This window comes from Ambystoma mexicanum, chromosome 2p (assembly GCF_040938575.1).
Source record: "Ambystoma mexicanum isolate Mex_15411 chromosome 2p, UKY_AmexF1_1, whole genome shotgun sequence".
Lineage (NCBI taxonomy): Eukaryota > Metazoa > Chordata > Amphibia > Caudata > Ambystomatidae > Ambystoma > Ambystoma mexicanum.
In genome coordinates this window covers 440,645,373-440,658,506 of record NC_090923.1, presented here as the reverse complement: position 1 = coordinate 440,658,506, position 13,134 = coordinate 440,645,373, and the positions used below count along the sequence as shown (strand labels likewise).

The 13,134-nt window shown below is 46.0% G+C and overlaps 1 long non-coding RNA gene across 1 annotated transcript in view; it reads right to left on the bottom strand.

The window, feature by feature from the left end:
• Positions 1–12,469, bottom strand: part of LOC138566470 (uncharacterized) — a 37,098-nt gene extending 24,629 nt beyond the window's left edge. The window contains exon 1 of the long non-coding RNA XR_011301941.1: positions 12,326–12,469. This is a non-coding gene — a long non-coding RNA (uncharacterized lncRNA). The remainder of the gene's footprint in view (positions 1–12,325) is intronic.
• Between the last annotated feature and the right edge of the window lie 665 nt (positions 12,470–13,134).

Below are 13,134 nucleotides of genomic sequence, written 5' to 3'. Positions count from 1 at the left end.
TGGTGGGTGCCCCTGCACTGCTGGGGGGTGGGGTGGTGGGAGACATGAGTGGGGGCCTGGTGGTGGGTGCCCCTGCACTGCTGGGGGGTGGGGGTGGTGGGAGACATGGGTGGGGGCCTGGTGGAGGCTGCCCCTGCACTGCTGGGGGGTGGGGTGGTGGGAGACATGGGTGCGGGCCTGGTGGAGGATGCCCCTGGTGGCTGGGGGGTGGGGGTGGTGGGAGACATGAGTGGGGGCCTGGTGGAGGCTGCCCCTGCACTGCTGGGGGGTGGGGTGGTGGGAGACATGGGTGGGGGCCTGGTGGAGGCTGCCCCTGCACTGCTGGGGGGTGGGGTGGTGGGAGACATGGGTGCGGGCCTGGTGGTGGGTGCCCCTGGTGGCTGGGGGGTGGGGGTGGTGGGAGACATGAGTGGGGGCCTGGTGGTGGGTGCCCCTGGTGGCTGGGGGGTGGGGGTGGTGGGAGACATGAGTGGGGGCCTGGTGGTGGGTGCCCCTGGTGGCTGGGGGGTGGGGGTGGTGGGAGACATGAGTGGGGGCCTGGTGGTGGGTGCCCCTGCACTGCTGGGGGCTGGGGGTGGTGGGAGACATGGGTGGGGGCCTGGTGGAGGCTGCCCCTGCACTGCTGGGGGGTAGGGTGGTGGGAGACATGGGTGGGGGCCTGGTGGAGGCTGCCCCTGCACTGCTGGGGGGTGGGGTGGTGGGAGACATGGGTGGGGGCCTGGTGGAGGCTGCCCCTGCACTACTGGGGGGTGGGGTGGTGGGAGACATGGGTGCGGGCCTGGTGGTGGGTGCCCCTGGTGGCTGGGGGGTGGGGGTGGTGGGAGACATGAGTGGGGGCCTGGTGGTGGGTGCCCCTGGTGGCTGGGGGGTGGGGGTGGTGGGAGACATGAGTGGGGGCCTGGTGGTGGGTGCCCCTGGTGGCTGGGGGGTGGGGGAGGTGGGAGACATGAGTGGGGGCCTGGTGGTGGGTGCCCCTGCACTGCTGGGGGGTGGGGGTGGTGGGAGACATGGGTGGGGGCCTGGTGGAGGATGCCCCTGGTGGCTGGGGGGTGGGGGTGATAGGGGACATGAGTGGGGGCCTGGTGGAGGCTGCCCCTGCACTGCTGGGGGGTGGGGTGGTGGGAGACATGGGTGGGGGCCTGGTGGAGGGTGCCCCTGGTGGTTGGGGGGTGGGGGTGGTGGGAGACATGGGTTGGACATGGGTGGGGGCCTGGTGGAGGGTGCCCCTGGTGGCTGGGGGGTGGGGGTGATAGGGGACATGAGTGGGGGCCTGGTGGAGGCTGCCCCTGCACTGCTGGGCGGTGGGGGTGGTGGGAGACATGAGTGGGGGCCTGGTGGTGGGTGCCCCTGCACTGCTGGGGGGTGGGGGTGGTGGGAGACATGGGTGGGGGCCTGGTGGAGGCTGCCCCTGCACTGCTGGGGGGTGGGGTGGTGGGAGACATGGGTGCAGGCCTGGTGGTGGGTGCCCCTGGTGGCTGGGGGGTGGGGGTGGTGGGAGACATGAGTGGGGGCCTGGTGGTGGGTGCCCCTGGTGGCTGGGGGGTGGGGGTGATAGGGGACATGGGTGGGGGCCTGGTGGAGGGTGCCCCTGCACTGCTGGGGGGTGGGGGTGCAGGGGGACATGAGCAGGTGTGCAGGGTAGTCCCCTGTGGTGTGGGCGGCCTGCAGGGGCCGTGGAGGGTGTACAGGGTACACCTGTGAGGACCCACCCAGCCTAATCGTGTGTTTAACTTCCCACGCACCCCTGTAATACACGTACCCAGCCAAATTGCGTGTGATAATTCCCGCGCACCCCTGTAATACACGTACCTGGCCAAATCGCGTGTGATTATTCCCGTGCACCCCTGCAATACACGTACCCAGCCAAATCGCGTGTAAAACTTCCCGTATACCCCTGTAATACACATACCCAGCCAAATCGCGTGTGATAATTGCCGCGTACCCCTGTAATACACGTGCCCTGGCTAATCGCATGTAAAACTTCACGCGTACCCCTGTAATACACGTACCCTGGCCAATCGCGTGTTGAACTTCCCGCGTACCCCTGTAATACATGTACCCTGGCTAATCGCGTGTAAAACGTCCCGTGTACCCCTGATATGAACGTTACCCGCTTTGCGTTCCTTGTTTGGCAGCCCTGTAAACTGGTCCAAGGTTAGCGCAGCCCTTTGCGATGATTTTGCGATTTTGATGGCTTTTCCTTGCGCGAGGGCGTTCTTGGGGGCGTTACTGGTGCTGCTGCAGGGTCGCTGCGATACTCTGCGCCACGGCTGGTTTGGGAGCCTAGAATCCATGAATACGCTGTGCGCGGAAATCGGTTTTAGTGCACGTGCCTGGCGCAGACAATCGCACGCGGACACTCTACGCCAGACGCTTGCGACACTTTTCTGCGAAATTCTATGAATTACCCTGTGAGTGTTGTACAAGGAACAATGCTGTGACCTCAAGGCCCCTTTCAGCACTTGCATATTGATTACATTGATATGCAAGAGAGATGCACTTTTTACAAGTGCATGTTTGTAGTTGTGTTTCCATTCTCATGTTGGCTTGCGGTAGGTCCCTGTGTCCACAATGATGTCCACTCTGTGGCTACATTTCATGTGAGAGAGGTGTTCCTGAGGTGGGGGATTCCAGATGTAATTCGTTCTGATAATGGCAGCATGTTGCCAATGATTTGATAAATGAAGTAACAACACTTCTGCGGATAAGGCATACATTATGTACAGTTTATCATCCGCAAGCCAACATTTTGGTAGATAAGATGAATGGAATGCTAAAAATGTGATTGGCTAAATGTATGCAAACGCTTGAAAAATCATGGGTGCAATGCTTGCCTCTTGCTTTGTTTGCTCTAAGAAATACACCTGCAGGAGATCATCACTTGACTCCCCATGAGGTTGTTACAGGATGGAGAATGCATGCGCTAATTCTACCATTGCGTAAAATCTCTGATGCTCACTCTTCTTCTGCTATGGTGGGGGAGGGGGGATTTGACACATATCTTAAAGAACTTACCAAGTCCCTAAACTATATCTCCTTGCAGAGGATGCCTAAAAACAAATTTGGACAATCAGGTGATCCAACTGGACATTTCCACCAGCAGCACCTCTTTATCCGGGTGGCAACATCCTCGTTCATAACCACGTGAGGAAGTGGAAGAAGAAGCATTTCATTGGTCGACATACCATAATCTATTTAACACCGACAGCAGTAAAGATCGAGGTACAGTGCGAATGGGTCCACATTGCCCACATTCGCAAAGACAAGAGCACTGTCTTCAAAAGCACAACAAAATGTACAGTATAGGCTAACTTTTTTCTCATTTTCTAACAGTCCTTAGAATGTATAGAAAACCAGTGAAAGAGGGTGTGGAAGAAGGTTATACTACAAAATGTATCAGAAAGAAAAATACATTTTCAGGTTTTTTAAGTGTTATGATGTTGATATGTTTTAGTGTAGTTCATATGTTTGTGTGTTTATTTGTTTTTAAAGAAAAAAGTGAAACAAGTGAATGCAAAAAAAAATGGATAAGAGAAATGTCATGAATGGGGAAGGCTTCCATCATGGCACAGAGGAAGAGCATAATTCATTAACAGGCAATATTTGGTATGATAAAATGGTGTGTTTGCGAAGAGAGACAGTAAATGTCACATGCTTTGTGTGCTCTCTCATTCCACACATTCCCTGCCCCAAGCTGTGTCCTATGAGGATGCAGGAAGCCTAATGCACCTTGCTCTTTGTAGAACTCAAAGTTTAATCCAGGGGAACAAAAGTAGCAGTTCACTGGGTGGATGAAGCCAACTACGTAAAATTAACACAAATGCTTCAAAATCAGGAAACCAGGCAGACGGTAATGGAGTATGTCACTGAAGGCCGTAATGAGTGGGAATTACAAATAAGAGATCATAAAAGTTTGCATTGCACAACTAAAGGAGGGAAAAGTGTCACCTGGTGTCACACAAGGCCACTGATGAAAATAGAAGGAGCAGGATTGTGCGGTCTTGAACAAAACATGGTAGCCAACGTTACTGACAACTGTCGAGCAACTTGGTGAAAGTATGTTCATACTTTAACGTGGTTACATAAAAAACATCAACCAGTTGACATAAGGAGCTTTACATGATTCCCTTTGTGTTTCAGGTCAAGTGGGACCATTTTCCTGGGGGCTAATTTGGGATGCACCAAAGTGATGAAGAATGATGAAGAATGCAGCGCTGATGGGGGTAACAACACATAGTTGAGATTACTGGATTTAATAACAGCCATGAATGGCAGCATGTGCACAAAAAAGGGCTGTCTTGCTGTACATGCATAACTGTCACGATGGCGAGAATGCGACCCTCACAGAGGTATATGATTTCTACGATACCCTCCTGGTTGGCTAATGCATTTATGATATTGATTGCTATAGTAGTATTCATACTACTGCCTTTTGTGTCATAAGAATAGCAATTCATGGGTGTAAAAATGCTGCCTAAGGAGCAGTAGGAATGGAAATAGTAATAGACATGAAGACTTCTGTTCAGACACAAACAGTAAACCTGCAGTAAACCTGCTTCATGCCCAAGTGAAGGAAAGCCTGATTAGACGTCCATGTTCAAAATTCTTTTATCCAGACACACGCAATTATATTGGACGTTGGGTATTTTGAAAACCGGATGGGGAGTGCTGCTATATGCCCTGGAGTGTGGTTGAACACACAAGATGTGCAGGAGACCTGATGGATGAGATGTGATATGGATACCCAAGGTACCTTACGCAGCGGAGGGCAAGAGTGAGGGTGTGGTCAAGGACTTGACCAGAGGGGGGAATTTCTAGAGACAGAGGAACATGTCATTCATGGCAATGGCCCCTCCCACACCCCTATATCATTCAGTAGAAAACACTGTGCATTACTGCAGCCATATTGGCCTTATCCCAGACAAATAAAAGAATAAATGAACCTGATGTAACTAAAAATGGTGAGAGAAGGCAAACTAATTGTTAACCAACACACGTACATACAATAAATACGAAGCAGAAATTCACTCTGCATAAAGCGCTGTGATATCTCTGAGTTATAGGTGCTATACAAATGAAATAAATAAATCAATTTAAAAAAAAAATAGGAAACATTAACATTAGGTCAAACTTGTATTTAGACACAAAGAATATTTATTGCACCATAAAGACACAAAGAGTATAACATAAGCAATGTGTACGCTAAAATACAACATAAATGATATATGCATATAACTCGCTAACGTAGAAACGCAACAGTAATGAGCAGCCATCTTTTATGAAATAGAAGCCGGAGCCACATTGGATCGAATGGGAAGCCTTGAGGCTGCAGCGAGGATTGACTTGCTGAATTCTCTGAAATACAGATCTGTGCAGGGCAGACTGTGGCTATTAAGGACATTAGTGAGGGTTTGGTTGGTTCTGAAGAGAACTGGAGATAAAAGACATATTTCTCTTAAATGTAGTAAGAAACAAACAGCCTTTGAATGACAGGTGCCGATTAATTGTAAGCTTAAAACTCTATAAATAACGGATCGACTAAGTTTCTAGTGGATAAAGAGGGTAAAAACACCTGCATTAACATTAGCTACTATCAGAGTAAATGCAGTAGGGAATAATTCAAAACATGATTTTCTCACCTGTGAATTGAAAGATACTGATTATTCATTAGCTCCAGACACTGATAGGAAGTACAAAGCTAAAGGCACTGGCTCATGGCCTAGGAAATAGGGGGATGGTATCTTATTTAATTAGAAGAAAGTGGTTCACTGGCATCTCACCCCCTACTCCCAATTTAGATAATGTGTTGACGACCTGTTAAGTGCTCATGTTTGTTGAAGTAGATGCCATCCAATTAAAAACTCTCAATGTTGTGCCACCAATTACATGTTGCATTGGCCAATCAGTTATTGTAGAGATGATATCTTATTACCTTTATCAATTTAGGGATGGTACCAGCTGTAGCCATCCGATATGCAATGCCCAATTAAAAGACAAACCCCTATATTTCTCTATATTTTATATGGTATCCGGTCATATTTTCAAAAACTTATTTTCGAAAGACCATTATCTCGAAAACATTTTGCCGAATTATTTTTTTCTCCGAATTTTTTTTTATTTTATGTTTTTTTTTATTTCGTAAGTAAAAAAAATAGTTAAAAAAAAACAGGGGTTTGGGTGGGGGAACCCCCCATTTTAAACATAAAATAAAATAAAAAATTGAAAAAAACATTTTCGGCAGAATTCATTCGACATAATGGCATTCGAAAATAAGGCATTCAAAATACTCACTATAAACCATTTTATATATATATACAATTTCCCTAGCCAATCCCCATTTCCTGTTGGTTTTTGTAACCAAGATTGTAGTATGTTGTCAGTAATGATGTATATCATATTTATAACTTGATGTTCTATATGCAGACGTCCGAGAGCGCTTGAGACTTATGTGCTTATATGCTGTCCCTAAATTATGTCCATTGTTAATAAAGCAGGCTTTGCCATTTACTTTGACTATTTTCATTATTTGGTTCAGGATTTTCCTGGTTATCTGTTCCGCTTGGACTGGGGCTTTCCAGTCTACCTTTACACTCCAGTTATAAGTGTTGCTGATTTTTGAAGTGCTGCTATATGGCCTCTCCCCATAAATTCCTTGCAATGGGCTCTTGACAAAAGTAAAGTTGTTTACTAGCGCTTCATAATGAGTTCCTTCCCTGGTTCTCCTGTCAGAAGGGTGTTGTCCCTCAAAACACCATACTAGAGGTGCCTTCTGAGTGCCCACTTTTTTTTCTAAGCATTACCATGGTAATGCTAACTGGGTGCCACACCAGCGCTCCTATTTGAAAAAGGTGCTTTCATTGAAATGACACAAGTCCAGACAGATGTGCTTACTGAAGTGCATGACATAAGAAGATGTGGTTCAATATAGCGGTGTATTGGTGTGGCCTCCGGCTGAGTGCCCCCAAACAATTAATGTAACTCCCTCTATTCATTCACGAGTGAAAAAGTTGACAGGTAGTCTGGCTGAATATCACTCTTGCTCTCCGTTTATGGGAGTCTTTTTTTAATGATTTGTTTTCAAAAGTTGTATGGTTGGACACTAATCTAGTGTTGATGTTTCTTTTTGGTAGTATTCCTTTCTGTGTATAGTCCTTCTGAGGCTACCTACCAGGCCCTTAGAGTTCACAGTAGAATGTTAGGTGGAGGCACATTTATTGTTCTTAATATATCACACTATTGGCTGTTTCCCTTTAGTTTGCCAATGTATTTATATAGCATAAGCCTCAGCAGATATGTTGTGTGACCCTCTGCTGTATACCAACAAGTTATCACTGCATAGACCCTCACCACTACAAAGACACATATTGTACAGAAGAAGCATTGCTGTGATTTTTCAGAAGGGTGAAAAGGGATTACAACACAGTGCGAGGATTCCGGATGGCTTTGTTCTTCTTTCATGTGAGTCATCTAATAATATAGGTCCTGCTAACATTAAAATGTCACCTAATGATATGTCTCCTGCTAACAATAAACTTAAATTACATATATGTATTGGGGGTATTTTGTCCAAGCTAAAATTGAAGAAGCAAAGATAACCCCCAGGTTAAGAAGGTACTGTGTCCTGAAATGTTGCAAGGGTTGGCTACCATACCTGGATGATATCTCATATGCATTATTTGTATGTGGAGTGGGGCTGTGATAGTTTGCCTTTGAAGAAGACTGTGTGCGAATGGCTGGAACTTGGGCCCGTAGAGTGTTTGTGTCCATGTTGCTCAGTGGCTAACCTCTCGAGACTGTGGCTCACATTTCATTCTATTGCAACACGCATTTAAGATGAAGGCTGATTAATCCCCTTCGCAAGAGACGGGCATCAGCTATCATTATGAAGCCACTTTTTAATTCAATCTACTTTTATCTCTATGGTGGTCACTGTCATATAAACCTTTATTTGAAAGGTGTGGAAGAGACGCCATCATCTTCTCGGTGGCAGGAGCAAGCAGCCTATGAAATATCTGTTCATACTTCTAGTTATTGATAACGTTTAAACAAATGCAAATGCTTTAAATAATGTATACTATGTATCTGAATATGTACTATTGTATACTAATAGTGTAATGGCTTTGTGCAAAATTAATTGCATTTGAATTCCTTGATACTGCTCGGTACCCGGCCAAATTTACTGTAACACAAATCCTAATCGCCACTGGTAGGTCACTAGTGGAAAATATTAGGCCTTGTGAGTAGTGTTTGCATGAGATTGAAATTGTCATTCTTAACGAGTCTGAACCTCAGTTGCTAGACTGTTATACACAGTTGAGAACTCTTGTAACAGGGCCATTTCTACATCAATTCTGAAGGCAAACACCTGTTGTCTTCACAACATGTTATGACCTGGACGCCATGGCATCACGTTCTACTTATTCATCCAGAGAAAAGCACTATCTTCACAATAGAAATTCTGTCCACTTTAGATGTACCCCAGAGACTGGCAGAATGCACAGTTGACTGGGTAAAAGGTCAAAGGCATAACAATCTCTGGAGTGAGCATAGGCAGTCTGTTCAAAGACGAGGACAGTCTGTTGTTTCAATTTGGCATTAAGCCCCTGTTCTAAGGGCTGGAAAGGGGGTAATGGCCCGGCAGCCCAAGTTTACGGCCCGCGCATAGCCAGGGCCATTAATGAGGGGTCCAGGCCATTATCCCCTGTTCCAGCACTTGGAACAGGGTCTTAAGGCAGTTAGCACCCCGGGCTACCAAAGCGGTATCCCAGGGTGCTAAAAAAAAGTAGTTTCCATCTTTCAACAGGATGTTGAAGGAAGAAAAATACGTTTCCAAGATGGCCACCATGGAAAGGGAAGTGGGGCTCTGCAAGGAGCCCCTCTTCTGTGTCCATGGCAGACTGCAGCAGCGTAGAGGAAGGAGCAGTGGCAGCGGAAGTGCTGCCATTTCAAAAATAAAGTAAGGGGGCGGGAAGGGGAAACAACGGACGGAGGGTGGGGAAAGATGGTGGTGGGGGAGTCAACTAGCATGTGGGATGGAACGCGGGCTTGCACCGTCAGTTCAAGCCTGTGTTCCTAGCGAGCTGATTGGCTGGCTCCCCTGCCAGGCTGCTAATTACGAATCACATACTTAGCCAGGGTATATGACCTTTTTGCTCCTCTAAAAAAAAATGAACCAGCTGAAGCATTTTTTATTTACTTTGGTACTGTTGACATCATAAATGTGGGAGTGCACCCCACCCATCAATAATTTAGAAAAATCTCCAGGCTCATGGGAAAAATCCAGCTGGAGTTCAGTCAAACAAATAATCATAAAGAAAGAGGTGAGGATTCCGGCAGACACTATGGGGAACGGTGTTCTGAAACCATGCAGAGGGAAAAAGTCATCCCAAATGTATGTCCCATAATTAGAATAGGACGGAAATAACTTGCAATACAAAGTATGCCATCTCCAAACAGCATCAAGAAATGGATGGCGGAGGACATCTTGATATATAGGTGGATGAAAACAATGATTTATTAAATTTCTATGGCAAGTAGATCCCCAGCAAAATATAATCCGCAATGCCAGAATCCTGCACCATCTCTCTGGATCTGACCCCTTCAGCTAAGAGGCAGGCAATAACAACCCATGTCACCATGCTGGTCCAGAAAACCTATTTGTGTTTCTTTGTTTTGGGGATTATGTAGTGTGTACATAGATAGGAAAAAACATAATGCTGTACTGGTAATTTGGGGTTAACTGAGGGTGGTGGAAGGTGATGTTAGAGCGTATAGTAGCTTGGAAATCCTATACTATACGGTTTATATTTACCTAAGAGAAGTAGGTCCTAGGTTAGCCTTATCTATTCCCTGGTGAGGAGGGTCTTATGTTGCGTTCTAAGCTGCAAAAGCAACGGGGCCATCTTGATTACAACCAGGATGAAGTTTAGGTATGCTGAGCAGTTGAAAGTGATGGCTGTTTCCTTGTTTTCTCTTTGTGGGGAATTTTAGTTCCACACCTTGCAATGGTCTGACCTCAAAGGAAGCAAGTCCCACCTAAACCCACTATTTTGTGGCTAGGTGGGCTGGCTTTTAGGCAACAGTTGCCTTTTATGAGATGAAAGCAAGTTTTCTGAACAGTAACCTGAATGAGATGGGTATCCAGAATAATTCTGTCATAATGAAGGAGACTGTAGCCACATTTCTTCTTTCCATGATGAAGGGAGGCCATGTGTTTCACCAGAATGCTGGTGGGAGATTGTTCCATCTTTTGAGTTGTGAAATTAATTGGGCCTTTACTTTGTTTATGAAATCCTCAGGTGGCAGTAAGGGTTTTATCTTCTAGATGAGTGGGCAGCTGCAGACAGCACAGGAAGTAGCCAGACATTGCCCGGGGCTTTGCCCCTGAGTGGTTTACAGGTCCCAGTGTGGTTACCAGATCAAAGGAGGGCATGGGCAGCTCCAGGAGGAGAATAAGGAAGGGGGAAGAGGAGTTCATGTGAAGCCAAGCAACGCTGCGGTATCGAAGTGGCCGGACGTCCAGGCAGCACAGGATCAGCAGGTGAGAGATGACAGTTTAATCTGCTAGAATGCTCTAGCCCCAGTATGGTGGAAAGCAGGCAGGCAAGGGACCACTGTGAGCATGAGTGCATGGCACGCTCTCCCTCACACATGCAAACGAATACAACCCCCACTCACACACAAACACAAACATGCACACATACAGTGGAGTACTTTCCAGTAACTCAATGTGTTTACTACCACTAACACCGCATGAGCATGTTAGCCTATTGCTTCCTGTCTTGTATGAAGGTGGGGTTGTCCTTTTAATTAAGCTATTTACATTTGTTAACTGGATTCAGCCTATTGCACAACATTCCTGTAAGTATGCCCGCACAGTGCATATAGGGAGCTAAGAAAGGGAGGTGAGTGTCTATTGCTTATGTTGATTATTCAAATAGGAACTGAGGCCTGATGGGTCCCTATTATAGCACAGACACTCTAAAAGGATGCAGGTAGTATTGAATGGCCACTAGATTAGCTAGCTCTGTGCCTTATTCTTTGAAGCAAACCTCAGAACTGGAGCCCCTAATTACATGAAAGGGGCACGCAATTAAAATAGTTATCCCCAATCAAAGCAGACTTCTAGGTTTCAAGTCTTAAGACCCATTGTGGACCATCTGTCGTGAATTTCATATATTGTGTGAAGCATCCTCTGCCACCTACCCTTCTTTCCCCTCTTCTTCAGTACTTTGGTAGGGGTCAGAGCATCGAAAAGAGCTGTGCAAGCAACATATTATTATTGTGAAATATTAACTCTCACGCACCCCAATTTCCTAGTTAGCCTCAGTGATAATAGACATCCGGTCTGAATCAAAAGATAGAAGTAACCAAGAAAGTATATTGTGATGTGTACTATCTTCTCTTAATTATCCTCATCCCTCAGCACTTTGAGACAGCGGAGGGCAGTTGAAAGTGCCACCCAGAACAGCTCCCTACTTCCCTCCTGCCCCTTCATATATCCCTTTAAAAAATACCTTTCTTCCCCATAACCATTTTCGTTGCATCTCTCATCTTCCATCCCTTTTAAAACGTAAAGTTCAGCTATATCGAACCGCACCTTCCTTCCTTTTTTAGAAATATCTGTCTAGTTTCCGTCCTGACAATTTAAGCTGAAATGTCTAGCCCTGGCATGTTTAACATTTGATCTCCTGATTGTCACAAACTATCTTTTTTTTTTTTGGCTTAATTCATGACACCTTAGCACCCTTTGAAAAAATGGCTTACCAATTTAAAGTTAGTCTCCCCTGGAAATCGTGTACTATAGACACAGGACAATGGAACCATGTGCCACCACGTGCTCATACCAGCATAGGACAAAATAATGATGTGTTAAGCGCTGGCAATACCCAATGGAGTAAATCATCATTCAATCTTGTGATATTCCGACAAATTTCAAAGAACATCACTTTCCAGAAGCAGCAAAAAGGGGTGGAAGTATGGGCAGTCTTAGCTGCTTAATCTAGTCATTAATATCCTGCTTAAATGTGACACAAGCCATTATATTTAGGGGATGCAGCCAAATGTAAGGCTAATGAAAGCAGGAGGCGAGTTATGGACTAGTTCCATACTGCTCTGTCTGCTTGCACCAGCAATTGTTCTGTGCCTATGTTCTTCCATTTTCCAAGCAGGAAAACTGAAGCATAGTTTTCACCCCATCCAAGGTTGAAAATATTGCCACAGGGGCGTGGCTTGCATGCCAGAGAAGATGGCCGCCTAAAGGGGAAGCTCCACCTCACAAAAAAATAAATATGCATTAAGATTACATTTCCAGTATATTACTTACCTTTCTTTTTCCATGTTCGTGGCCGCCTCGCTGGACCGCATAGCATCGCAGTGGTTTTGAGGTTTTGCAGCTTTCCAGGAAGCAGCGTCGGGTCCCGTCTTGGAGCTCCGTCATCAGCTCTGGAGCGCAACGCCTCTCATGAGGAGAGGGGCAGTGTTGCGCTTCTTGTGACGTGCCGGCTTGGAGCCTAAAGTCACAGGCTCCATCAATAATATAACGCCATCTGTGGCGCAATAAGCGAACTGCACAGAAAAAAAAAAATGAAAAAAGGCAGTTAGCAAGGATTTACCACAAAGAAGAACAGGCGAATTGACAAGATAAACGGATTCAAAGAAAAATACAGAAAAAGGTGAGAGGAGGAGGGAGATAAAAATAAAGGAAAAGGGAGAGGAGGGAAACAAAAGGGAAGAAAGAAGTGTGAAGGTAGTAGCAGGGATACGTAACGAAAAATGGCAGAGGAGAAGGGAGGAAGAGAAAATTAAAAGGAGAAGAAAAAACAAGCATAACATTATACAGTTGGGACATACTGTTTAATACCAACATAACAAAGCTGCATGAACATCATCTCCTTTCGGTTTTTGTCATTGAAATCAAAGGATTCTGTGATAATTGCTTGCCTCTGCTAAAAATAATAACTGTGTGCCATTTAAATAACCCCAATATATTCACTACATCGACGTCTTCTCTCTGTTATAGTGCACACGCACAATTCATACTGCATTAATAGCGCCTTCTAACTTCTTCACCTCACCACAGACAACTTTAGCACCCTCATTGCATTATCTGCTTGCTCCTTTCCGCATAATACA